Source organism: Cupressus sempervirens, chromosome 1, assembly GCF_028749045.1.
Source record: "Cupressus sempervirens isolate cs-2001-9-10 chromosome 1, ASM2874904v1, whole genome shotgun sequence".
NCBI classification, from domain to species: Eukaryota; Viridiplantae; Streptophyta; class Pinopsida; order Cupressales; family Cupressaceae; genus Cupressus; species Cupressus sempervirens.
The window spans coordinates 732,751,533-732,763,686 of NC_143118.1; the positions used below are offsets into that span (position 1 = coordinate 732,751,533).

The 12,154-nt window shown below is 34.2% G+C and overlaps 1 pseudogene; it reads left to right on the forward strand.

The window, feature by feature from the left end:
• Nucleotides 1–5,976: 5,976 nt before the first annotated feature.
• Nucleotides 5,977–6,633, forward strand: LOC149580015 (uncharacterized; annotated as a pseudogene).
• The last annotated feature ends 5,521 nt before the right edge of the window (nt 6,634–12,154 follow it).

Below are 12,154 nucleotides of genomic sequence, written 5' to 3' on the forward strand. Positions count from 1 at the left end.
AATATGCATGCCAAAAACATAAAGTACTCATGCCATACCAAAAGGAGGAACCTATGCTTTAAGAGGAAGTAGTAAAATGTCAAGAGAGATCCACGCCAGGAGAGAAAAACAAGACTTTGATCAAAGGCAGATCATAGAGTAGAAAAGGGGCAAAAAATAATATTTAGCCATATATCCCACATTGTTCATGGGTAGGACATTTTGAGTTTTTAAATACAAAGTGACTCAAGAAGCATTGTGTCTTAAGAGAAAGTGTCTTTTGGAAGGCATGCAATGCATGTGGGGCATGTCCATGGCTAGTGACTAATGATGCCATCTAGAGGGAGTAAATGCATAATTTTGAACAAACTAATAGGTGCGATGATGTGGCAGGTTTGGTGAAAATGTACAAGATCTCGCTAAGTGTCCAAATCCAACAATGGGCACATGCCCGCAAAACCAAAATGCTCGATTGATAAATATTGCAGGAGTGTAGGAAGATGCCATGTGGTAGTGGGTCCCATGTGTAGTGAGGTGGCACTCCAAAGAAAGTTTAGGTGAGAAGTGCTCAGATCATGACATGTGTCATGATCTAATGGTCAGGGCATGCCCACATTACAAACATGCAAGCTAGATAAATAATCCAGGTGAGTAGGCGTGTGACACATGTCATCGTGTCCACTCAGATAGTGACATGGCAAAGACATGCAAGGTTATTGGACAAGGGTTGACCAATCATGAAGTGCCATGTAGTGCCTAGTCAAACTTGAGTTGACCCCAAAATTGAATGGGGCGAGGGGAAAAATAAATGATTTTAAAAAAAAATCTCAAAAAAGGTTTGCATGTTAGATTTTTTTAAAAATTCAAAAGGGAATTTAATCTAAAGTTTGGCCTATAGATTATTTAAATTTTTGAATTTTTAATTTTTCAAAGAGTTGTAGACCTAAGTTTTCTAGTAGAGAGGGACATTTTCAAACTGGCTTTTAGGTGGTTTCCGATAGGCTAAATATGTATATCACCAGAATTGGGAGAAACTAAATTTTCTGATTATGAAGTTAGATTTTGTACAAGAAGCAGTCTATTCAAATTATTCAAGGTTCTCTTCCAGATTCCTAATTTACAACTATATTCTGGCGTCAAAGTTTAGAACTATTTTCTGGCATGGTAATGACCTGAATGTGGGGAAAAGATAGTGAAAATGCAATTTGGGTCAAATTTGGTCGCATTCAAATTAGTTAACCCAAAGTTTTACCAGCATTTCATGATGCAATTTAGATTTTTTGTGACACAAATTTTTTCATCATTTCAACAAAGATATTTTCAAATTAGTTACACGATGATGACAAAAACCATATTAGATCAGATGGGTAAAAAGAAGAGAGAGGTTATTCGGTTGCAGAGGATGGAATTCCAAGTGGATAGATGTCAGTTGCATAACAGATCCAAGAATTCACTTCTTCCTATTTCTTTTTTTCTTTCATCCATTGTAAGGATTCCAGTTTTTTCACTATGAGATCACTCTTGGTTGGAATTTTCATTCTTTCTGTGAGACCACTTTGTGGATCCAAATTTGTGATTCCACCTTCATTCTTCAGCATTTTCTATTGTATGAATAGCATTAGGAAGGATAATACATATAGTTCAGATCTATTAGGTTTTTTTGTGTTTTCATTTCATGCATATGAATGTATTATTTCAAGGAAATCAATATAAAGAATAGGAGGTTGAGTTTCATCTTGAATCTTGTCTCCTTTCTCAGTGAGCTTCAATGTTTTAAGATCTTTGAACAAAGAACCTAAGTCGTAGTTGTAGTCCCTTAAGCTTATATGTTATTTCATTGTTTCTTATAATTCAAGGGGTTATGTAAATGCTTCAAGGGAATCAACAGGGTTGCAAGTTGACTGATGGAGATATCATGTAAGAATGAAGTTTAGATTGAGCATAGATGTCTATTTACAAGGTGAGTGGATAGATCAAATATCTAAAGATATAAATATGTATTAGATATCCATATGTATGTATTTGATTCATGGAATTTCCCAATGGATTAGGCACTGATCAGTTATAGGATCATTAGTTCTTACTATTACATATTTGAGGTTTTGTTGAATCAACATCATTAATCCAATGTTTTTTTCCTTTTCATGTTGAAGAACCTAAATGTAATGCCCTCACTCAACTTATGATGTTATAGATTTGCATTTAGCTATTGTATATTTATGTCATTTCATGAGTCATTAGGGGATATAAGGGGTTTTTATCTACTTTGTGAGATTCAAGAATATGTTTTGCACTATACCATATTGATTGAATCTAAAGTCCACCCACCTAGGTTTTGCAAAGCCTGAAGTAGAAGAAGGATCAAGCCTTATAGTTGGCCCAGTGTTTGAAAGGATATGCTGAAAATGGGAGTTAGCTACCCCTAGATGTGTCTTATTCTCATCGGGGTAATTAGAGACCTACAACATTTTCAAATGCCAACAAAATGGTGACTTTTCTAGGGATCATATTGAATTTGAAATTTAGACAAACCTTGAGAATTTGAAGAAGGAGATTCAATACAACAGGAGAAGTGTATGAAAAAATTGTAATAGTAAGTTACCTGATGTGTTTTCTAGTTTTCTTACTCAAATATCTTGCACCCCATTGATGCTTTGTTCAAGAAAGCAGTATCTTTCAAGGTTGAACATAAATTGTATTTCTAAAATGTGTTCATCTTCAATCAATTCAACTAGTTGTTATTTCCAAAGTATTGTTGTAATTTTAGAGTCAAAATTGTTTAAGAAAAGGTTTCTCTCTTCTAAGTGTTTGACGGTTTGCAAGTTCTACAGATTGAAAATCTAGTTCAGATCTATCATGTTATGAATCATGTTTTAAATCTTTCTCATATTTGTGAGTGGCGACTCTCTAAAGGATCTTTGTAGTAGTGTAGATTGGTTATATGTATAAATATTTTCAAAGAGTTTTTAGTTGAATTAGGTAGATTTGAAAGTTATGTTAAGTCTTTAGCAAGAAGAGAGATGTATAAGTTCTCGAATGATGAGTTTCAAAGTGTTGTTTGGTTTGCTATCATAAGAAATTTAAAAGTTAAAATGAATCATAGTAGTGATTTCATTTAGTTCTCTCCAATGAGATGGCAACTCTACAAGGATTTGATCAGGGGTGTGAAGAATTCAAACCAACACCTATGCCAATTAGCAGATCATTGTTTTCATACAGCAAACACTAAAGGTATTTTGCACTTTCATGTGATTGTGTTTCCATGAAAGTATGCTTTACAAAGTTTCTTCATCAAGTGGCAATTCCAACACTAAATAGGAGATTGGTTTGGTACATTTCAAGATACTTTGTGGAAAGTAGATTCAACAAAAGTATTGTCATATTTTGAAGTATGTTCAAAGTTTTGAATTGGTAGAAAGAATTCTAGATCTACTGCAAGTAATGAATTATGAAAGTAATCAAGGTGAATGAGTTTTAAACTATTAGAAATGTCAAGTTTCTTTGCATCAAATATGCAGTCGGTTAGTGCGAGTTATAGATCTATTTCTACCAAGAGATATATGCCATTAGTTTTGTATGGCATTCATGGTTTCCCAAATATTATGCCCTATGCCTTTAGAAAATATTTACCTAAGTTTAGTGGGAACTATGAAAATTCAGCCAATCATCATGTTTAGATATTTAGTGACTTGGTTGGTGATTTTGAAATTGCTCATGAAGACGTTCTTATGAAGTTGTTTGTTCAGAATTTAGAAGGCAATGCTAGGGATTGGTTTTCTTTCCTGCCAGCATGCTCAATTTCATCTTGGGATGAATTACTTTCAGCCTTCATGACACAGTTCAGGGAAAGAGTAAGCATCTTTGATTATTTTGATAAATTTTTGAATATCCAAATTGGGAATAGTGAGTTAGTTCTTGAGTTCAATATTAGATTTGCAAAGGTTTTAAATGAAATTCTTGAAAGTTATAAGCCAGATGATCAAGTGTGTTTAGTGGTTTATCTCGATGCATTTGATAATTACTCTCATAATGAGAAAGTGGTTGAAAATGAAGTAAGTTTTTATATGCATTATGGAAGTAAGAATGTAGATTCAGTTTTGCTAAGTGGTGAGATTTAAGATGTGTATCTAATTGGTGAAATTGATATGAGTGATATTTTTAGTTTACCTCATGCAAGTTCAATTAAGAATCATGTTTATGATAGAGGTAAACAATTTTGTTGAAGTTCGGTGGCCTGGGGCCATCATTTGTACATAATCTTAGGAGTTGTTTTTTATTTCAATAAAGTTATTCAAGAGAAGTTGTTGTGAGTGGACTAATTCTTCCAGAGACCTGAATCTTTGCCATTCTCACAAGGGATATGCATCCTTAGACAGAGCCACTATGGGGACTCAAAATTGCTTTCCCAATTTTGAGTACCATTAAGAATTCAAGCCCTATGAGCGCTCTTTAATGTGAATGTACCCGATTCTAAATTTGAGCCCCATGAGGTGTTTAATGTTTCTAACACCATTCATTTAGTGTGTCTATATGTTCCATGAAGTTAAATTTCCATTTTGAGTCATTTCGTGAAGTCTCATTTTGAGCAATTGTCATTTCTATTTTTTTGCTCGAGTGTCAAATAGCGATAGGAGGCTATGCTTGCAAGTGAATATCTCACACCCATAAATGTTTCATGACTTGCCACTTTGGGAGTGTTTAATGTCCATACCTAAGAGCCTATGTTTCATATTTTGAGTTGATTTTAATCTGTTTGACTAGGTTTCAAACCCCTCAAAGTGGGTAGTTTACTATTTTCATGTTGATGCACATTGCACATAATTATGGGAAGCCCTATTTGATGTGTTATAACTTTGACCCAATTGACCAAAATTATAAAATTAGTTTTGTGTTGCATTATAGATGTCAGAGACTTGTTATATTTCAAGTTTTAACTTATGATGAATCTGTTTGATAATTTTTCAAATGCAATTTCAAATGTAATTTCTAGCTTTTTAATGGTGTCAACATTTGCAGATATGTTAGTACCCCTGTTTGTGATGTTATAAATACTAATTTGTGATAAGTGAGATTGAATGGATTGTACCACTATGTTGTCCTACAAAAATACTTTCAGTCTGCCAATTTTCACATCTTGACAAATCTATCTGCATACTTTTCCAGGTCCATTTCATTTGTGAAAATTGATTTTCTACCATTATTTCTAGTCTGCAATTTTGAGTAGCCTACGTTGACGGCTTTCCATTTGTGCGAAATTATTCATCATGAGAAAAAATCACAATTTTATACTCTCCTCATGATAGTGAACCAACATCCTAGTTTTCATTTCCCCAAGTGTCATTTTACCTAGGTTTGGAAGCCGATTTCGAACCCCATATTTATTATTTTCTAACATTTTTCTTGCAAGCAGTTATGAGGTCAAATTTGATGGTCAATATCTTTTGACCCAGAATTTTTCATGAGAAAAGATTTGACATGGTATAAGTGTGTAGAATAGAGAATTAGTGGATCAATTTTCAGAGCCCGGTCATAGGTTCAGATTAGTTTTTAAAGCTAGTCAAAGGACCCTCTGGCATTAAATTGACAATTTGCAAATAAGTGATAAAATGATCTTTAATTGATGGTTAAGTGATTGGACTTGTTTCTGATCAGTTTGAGATGATCAATAGATCAATTTAGCATTTTAGATGTTTCAAAATGAAATTTTTTTTAGCCAGACCCACTTTGGGGTCTGACTGATTTTATCAGATTGATAGAACTTTAGAGAAGTGAAATGTTTTCAAGATAGGGATAACAAGTTATGATCATCTCACTAAGAGATTAGTAATATTAATGATAGAGATCCTATTTAGGAGGCAAATTTGGTGATAGTATTTAAAGCCCTTTCTCAAGGAGTGTCACCTATTAATAAGCATCACCATGCAAGAGCGAGGGATATTCTAAAAGAAAGAGGGGACCAGTCAAGGAGTTAAAAAAGGGGAAATTTATTCACAAGTAATGACTATTATTTATGTATGGGTGCTTACACCTAGCCAGTTCTAAATCATCAACTTTTCCACTTCTTTTCAATCCCCAAGTTGGTCGAGTTTGATCCCTGTGGGTATATCGTGCAGGGCCAAGGATAGAAATAGAGAAAAGTTGTTAAACTTTTTCAAGAATTGGCATCCTACGAAAAATATCAACTTTGTCAGTTCAATAGTCATTCAATTGAACAAGTGTTGGAGGAATGTAGTGAACACCATGTTCAACTTGAAACTCATATGTCAAAAATTCAAGAGAAAGGACTAGATGTGGCAATAACTCAAAATGAAGATCATTTGGTGCTATTATTCATCACATTGCCTTGATTTGGAACAAGTGTTGCCTCATGTCATGTACAACCAGGCACAAATAATTCAAAGCTTGAGATGGAAGCTTGGAGTTGTAGTTCCACAGGAAATTCAAAAGAAACTTAGCTATTCTGAGAAGGAATATTTTAAAAACTACTTAGAAATATTGGGATCACATATGTAAAATTTAGACCTTGACCTTACTATGGATATGATCCCTCCAAAAGATCCTTATATCTGAGTTCGGGTTGTTGATAAAGTTGGTTAAGTTTTTCTTAATGACCAATCAACACCACTTGTATGTAATTTAGTGCATTTGAGGTAATGGCAAGTGAATTAAATATGTAAAGAAAATCCTCTCTTTGGAAAAGTATATTAATAATTTATATCCAAAGTAAGGATGGTTACATACCATGTGTGATATCCACCATCTCAATTTAAGTATTTTGAAACCATTCATGTCGAAATTGCAAATCGAGAACCCCAATAGCCCCAACTCATGATAATTGATTCAATGAGTCAGTTACAAATCAATGGAGGGATTACTAGTCACATCCCACAAATTCCTAAATTGCCATGGTCGCTGAATATGCACAAAATAGATATATTGAGGAAACATATTTTTTTAAGTTGCATCTTCCACCATTTAATCTTGTTGACTATTTTGGTATCCAAGGTTCACATAAAGGAAGGCATAGGAGACAGGGGAAATCCACCAATAGGGAATGAGGAAGTCAGCGCATGCCATAAAAAGCAACTCCCATGCAATTGAAAGGAAAATATGGCAGCTAGGAAAGAGCCAATTATGTGTTTTATGAAATGGGGAGCTTGTCCTTAGAAAACCATCATGTTTGACCTCCTCCATCTGTGATCTAAGATGCATCTAGCGATTAGAGTGGACTATGTTAGTAAGATTATAAAAATGCATCAAGTAGGACTACACCCAGTTGCAAGGTAGAGCTATAAATTATTTGCAAAACAATTGTACAGGGCCTTAACTAAATTTAATGATGTCTAAGCCCATGCATCCAATTAAGATAATATCCATGCATAAACATAAAGATACCCTACTCTAAACAAGATGAGCCATCCATCTTGAAAGGCACAAGTTTGAAGAATATGAGGAGCCTCTAGTGTTGTGCAAAAGGACATTTTTCATGGTTAGTCCATCAGGAGAATAGGATCAATGGGCTCAGTGTGATACATATTGCAGCTAGTTTAGACTTCCTTTAGATGTCAATTTTACAAGACTTTGGGCATGTTCTAACAATTCATTGGACCCCAATAAAGCTTCTTGTTCAACACCTCAAGAAATAATCTCTGGGGACTTTGAAGATCTTCTCTGCAGCAATATAGCCTCCAAAAAACAAAGAAGAGGTAGACTATTAAAAGGAAATCTGCATGCCAAGAACATAAAGTACTCATGCCATACCAAAAGGAGGAACCTACACTTTAAAAGGTTGTAGTAAAATGTCAAGAGAGATCCACACCAGGAGAGCAAAACATGACTGTGAGCAAAGGGAGATCGCAGAGCAGAAAAGGGGCAAAAACTAGTGTTAAGCCATATATCCCACATTGTTTGTGGGCAGGACTTTTTGAGTTTTCAAATACAAAGTGACTCAAGAAGAATTGTGTCTTAAGATCAAGTGTCTTTTGGAAGGCACGAAATGCATGTGGGGCTTGTCCATAGCTAGTGACTGATGACATTAGCCAGAGGGAGTAAATGCATAATTTTGAATGAACTAGCAAGTGCGATGATGTGGCAGGTTTGGCAGCAGTGCATGAGATATCGTCAAGTGTCAAAATCCAATGGTGGGTGCATTCCTACAAAACCAAAATGCTTGATTAATAAATATTATGAGAGTGCAGGAAGATGCCATGTGGTAGCGGGTCCCACGTGCAGTGAGGTGGCACTCCAAAGCAAGTTCAAGCAAGAAGTGCTTAGATCGTGACATGTGTCAAGATCCAACAATTATTGTATGCCCAGATTACAAAGATGGAAGTTGGATAAATAATCTAGGTAAGCAGGTGTGTGACACGTGTCATCAAGCCCGCTTTGGTAGTGACATGGCGATGATGTGCAAGGTGACTAGACAAGGGTTGACCAATCATGAAGTATCACGTGGTGCCTAGTCAAACTTGAGTTGACCCCAAAATTGAATGGGGGGAGGAGAAAAATAAATGATTTTAAAATCTCATTTTAAAATTGTTTTCTCAAAAAAGTTTTGCACGTCAGATTTTTTTAAAATTCAAAAGGTTATTTAATCTAAAGTTTGGACTTTAGATTATTTTAAATTTTTGAATTTTTAATTTTTCAAAGAGTTGCAGACCTAAGTTTTCTAGTAGAGGGGGACATTTTCAAACTAGCTTTCAGGGGGTTTCTAGTAGGCTAAATATGTGATGTTATATATCGCCAGAACCAGGAGAAACTAAAATTTCTGATTATGAAGTTAGATTTTGTACAAGAAGCAGTCTTTTCAAGTTATTCAAGGTTCTCTTCTAGATTCCTAATTTGCAACTATATTCTGGTGTCAAAGTTTAGAACTATTTTTAGGCATGGTAATGACCTAAATGTGGGTAAAAGATAGTGAAAATGTAGTTGGGGTTGAATTTGGTCACATTCAAACCAATTAATCCAAAGTTTTACTAGCATTTCATGATGCAATTCATATTTTTTGTGATACAAAAGTTTTCACCATTTCAGCAAAGATATTTTCAAATCAATTATAGGATGATGATGAAAACCATATCAGATCATATGGGTAGAAAGAAGAGAGAGTTGCAGAAGTGGAATTCCAAGTGGATAGATGTCAATTGCATAATAGATTCGGGAATTCATTTCTTCCTATATCTTTTTTTCTTTCATCCATTGTAAGGGTTCCAATTTTTTCACGGTGAGACCATTGTTGGTTGGAATTTTAAGTCTTTTTGTGAGACCACTTTGTGGATCCAAATTTTTGATTCCACCTTCATTCTTCAACGTTTTCTCTTGTATGAACAACATTAGGAAGGATAATATGGATAGTTCATATCTATCAGGTTTTTCTATGTTTTCATTTCATGCATATGAATGTATTATTTCAAGGAAATTAATACAAAGAATAGTATGGTGAGTTTCATCTTGAATCTTGTCTCCTTTCTTAATGAGCTTCAATGTTTTACGATCTTTGAACAAAGAACTTAGGTCACAGTTGTAGTCCCTTAAAGTTGTATGTTATTTCATTGTTTCTTATAACTCAAGGAGTTATGTAAATGCTTCAAGGGAATCAACAAGGTTGCAAGTTTACTAATGGAGATATCATGTAAGAATGAGGTTTAGATTGAGCATGGATGTCCATTTACAAGGTGAGTGGATAGATTAGATATCTGAAGATATGAATATGTATTATATATCCATATATATGTATTTGATTCATGGAATTACCCAATGGATTAAGCTCTAATAAATTACAAGATCATTAGTTCTTACTACTACATATTTGAGGTTTTTTTGAATCAACATCATTAATCAAACATTTTTTCTTTTTCATGTTAAAGAACCTAAATGTGATGCCCTCACTCAGCTTATGATGTTATAGATTTGCATTTAGCTATTGTAGATTTATGTCATTTCATGAGTCATTAGGAGATATAAGGGGTTTTTATCTACTTTGTGAGATTCAGGGGTATGTTTTGTACTCGTACCATATTGATTGAATCTAAGGTCCACCCACCTAGGCTTTGTAGAGCATGAAGTAGAAGAAGGGTCAAGCCTTATGGTTGGCCCAGTGTCTAAAAGGATATGTTGAAAATGGGAGTTAGCTACCCCTAGATGTTTCTTATTCTCATCGAGGTAATTGGAAACCTCCAACATTTTCAAACACCAACACATAGTATGCATATTAAGGAAAACATTGTATGGCTTGAAGAAAATCACCTAGAACCTAGTATGCAAGGTTGGGCAAACATTTGACAAAGCTTTGATATAGCAAAGGTATGATAGATAGTAATCTATAGTGGAAACAATTTTATTATGGTTTGATGATTTTGGTAATATTTGTTGATATATAATATTTGAAGGAAATGATGATGAAAGTGACAAATTTTCTAAAGAGATGAAGAAAGGATTTAAAATGAGTATGATAGAAGAAATGAAATATTTTCTAGTATTAGAGATTGTATAGAATAAAGAAGGAATCTTTATTTCTCATACTAATTATTTGAAGGATTTACTAAATTGTTTTGGTTTGGAAACATGTAAACCCATTGAAACACCTATGGTAACTAGACAGAATTTATCTACAAAGGATTTGACACCTACTATTGACCAAAAGAAGTTTTGATGTATGATTAGAGGTTTGTAATATCTAACTCAGAAAAGGCTGGATATAGAAAATGTAGTTGGAATTGTTGCAAGATTCCAAACTAATCCCAAAGAAAAACATTATGCAACAGTCAAAAGGATATTTAGATATCTGAAAGGAACACCAAAGTTCACATTGTGGTATGAAAAATCTAATGATTTTACTCTAAGTACTTATACTAATGCTAATTGGGTAGGTAGTATGGATGATAGAAAGAGGACCAGTGGTATAGCCTTCTTTCCTAGAGAAAGATTGGTTTCTTGGCTAAGAAAGAAGTGGGATTGTACCTCACAAAGTACAACAAAAGTAGAATATATTGTAGTAGCAAATAATCATAATGAAGTTGTTTGGATGAAGTAGATGCTGAAAGAAATAAGGATAGAAATTAGTGAACTTGTTGTCATACATTATTATAACACAAGAAAAGTAAATGTATTTGAGAATCCATACATTATTATAACACAAGAAAAGTAAATGTATTTGAGAATCCAATGTTGCATTCGAAGACCACACACACTTTTTTTAAGTATCACATGTTGAGAGAGAAAGTTATAGAAAAGGAAATTAGATTGGAGTATGTGAGCACTAAAGAGCATATTATAGATATATTCACTAAGCCTCTTACTAAAAAGACTTTTGAGTATTTGTGAGGTATGATAGGGGTTATGCCTCTTCCTACATCAGAGTAGATGATGCAAGAGTGTGTTACTCTAATCTAACAGAGCACCATTGTTTGTCTAGACTCAATGTTGATGCTTCTTGTATGGGGGAGTATTTGTGATGGACAAAGTCATCTAGGAATCTTCTTGGATGTTGTTTTGAACAATATCTTTGGACACTTGAGTTAGTAAGAATCAGTTGTTGCAAATATTAATGGTTATTGAAGCCTTTGACATTGATTTCAATGGGGGAGAAGTATAGCATGAAAAACATTATGAGGAAAAATATCATGGGGGGGGGGAATCATGAGGAAGAACATCATGGGGAGAAGAAAAGACAAGCAAGAATAAGTACAACATGTTTGGAAGAAGTACAACATGGAATGATGGTTTGAAAAAAAGCACATTGAGGTATATCAATGGGGGATAATGATTGATGGAGTGGCTTTGAAAAGAAAGGTTTACAATTTTTCTTGGTATTCTTGGAACTAGATGTTTTTCATCTATGTTGCCATCAATGCCAAAGGGGGAAATTGTCAGAAGCATGAGTGTTAATGATATTCCTATGGGGGAGTATTGTAGATATGTTACTATAATGATATGCTAAATTCATAACTAAGTTTTTCATTGATGTCAACATAGCAATCTTCTGTGGTATGTGATAGAGGAACAATGTGTTAGTTTGTGGTGACAGATCAGGGAAATACTATACATACTTCATAAATTCTTTGTGGTTTGGGTCATGGCCGATGTTGTGGCCAAAATATGGCCTACATGTTGTGCCCCTAAAGTGGCATAAAATTACTTGTATAAAAGAGCTTAGGGTTAGGAATTTTCATTAAGT